Consider the following 1,721-nt stretch of genomic DNA (forward strand, 5'->3'; position numbering starts at 1 on the left):
CGCTGGTAGTCTATCAATATAAATGAACGTTACTATAGTAACACAGAGGTGTAGAAGGCTACGGGGTTGTTTTTGTTACTCAGTGGGACTTTATTTTTTATCATTTCCTTAGGTTATTTTGTCCAATTCCGTTATTTATTCAGTGGATTATTCAGTGTGTTGGGGGGGGTTATGAATTATAACCTAAATCATTACTGTCTCTTTTTCAAAACATTAATCATATGTTCGTGTAGGATAGTATCTTACAATTGACTTTCCTGTTAGCATATGTGTCATCAGGAATTGACACAAAACTGCAATATGACACGCGAAAGACACTTTTATGGCGAGTGGCTCTTGTTGGGTATACAGTTTGCATATGGAGGGTGGAGACCGACTGTAAGGCTACAATAGCTCACCTTAGTTAATAAGTGATTAAAGCGCCATTCGGTTTTATGGACGCTTTACGTTATATCTTTGAAGCAGTGACCACTGTAGGTGATTAAAGTGAAAACCGTCAAAGCGGACGTTGGTTCTCTCTCTTCAGTAGGGGCACTACATTTTGAATAATTGACAACAAAAGGATGTATCTGAACTGTTTATGCCCTGAGATGGACATTTTCTATGGCTGTTTATTTTGGTTGTTTTCTTCAAAGAAACGGATTAGATAGAAGAAAGATAAAGATTATGTGTTGATGTATTGTCGTGTATCGATGAAGACTTCAATCGATGAAGAAGGCACTGTCGGGCAACGGCGCGCGGGAGCATTATTATTAGTTGTCATAACTCCTTCCTGTCTCAGTGCGCGGTTGAGACCCTGCACTCTAAAAACGACGCGCTCCGTTGTGCGCTGTAGAATCTCGATGCGGCGTTTTCCTGCTCGTTAACGTGTTCGATCTATTCTCAGACAGTTCAATTGAGGAATAAGGAAAATGGAACGACCTAGAAAAGGAAGTATGTCTCCTCACGCTCATAGAAGTAGAAGCGCCGCAATGTGCTTATCTGAGGAGATGCGCTAAAAGATTGCGGGCGTCTGCTCAGATTTTTCGAGATGTTGCTTTCTGCGGTCCGAACTGATTACAGAAAGTCTGTTTTTTATCTCAGATTTTCTCGTTCGATTTTAAAGCATGCGTGGAAGATACCGAATTTACCGTACGATGGAGTTCGCGAAGACTGGGTGGAGTGTGTGGGGGGTCGCGCGTGACAGTAGCCGATGGTGTATGCTCCGGCGAAAAGCCTTGTAAGAAAAATAGCAGATGTATATGGAGTAAGGAATAGCAAGTATTGCAGTGGAATGTGACGTTGAGTTTTTATATGTGGTAGTGTCCGTTGCTCTGTGGTGGGGGGGGGGGGGTTATGAATTATAACCTAAATCATTACTGTCTCTTTTTTCAGAACATTAATCATATGTTCCGTAGGATAGTATCTAAATCAATTGACTTTCCTGTTAGCCACTATGTGTCATCAGGAATGTGACACAAAACTGCAATATGACACGGCGAAAGACACTTTTATGGCAAGTGGGGCTCTTGTGTTGGGTATACAGTTTGCATATGGAGGGTGGAGACCGACTGTAAGGCTACAATAGCTCACCTTAGTTAATAAGTGATTAAGCCAGTGCCGGTTTTATGGACAGCTTTACGTTATATCTTTGAAGCAGTGACACTGTAGGTGATTAACAGTGAAAACCGTCAAAGCGACAGTTGGTTCTCTCTCGCTTCAGTAGGGGCACTACATTTTGA

This window comes from Salvelinus sp. IW2-2015, linkage group LG22 (assembly GCF_002910315.2).
Source record: "Salvelinus sp. IW2-2015 linkage group LG22, ASM291031v2, whole genome shotgun sequence".
Taxonomy (NCBI): Eukaryota; Metazoa; Chordata; class Actinopteri; order Salmoniformes; family Salmonidae; genus Salvelinus; species Salvelinus sp. IW2-2015.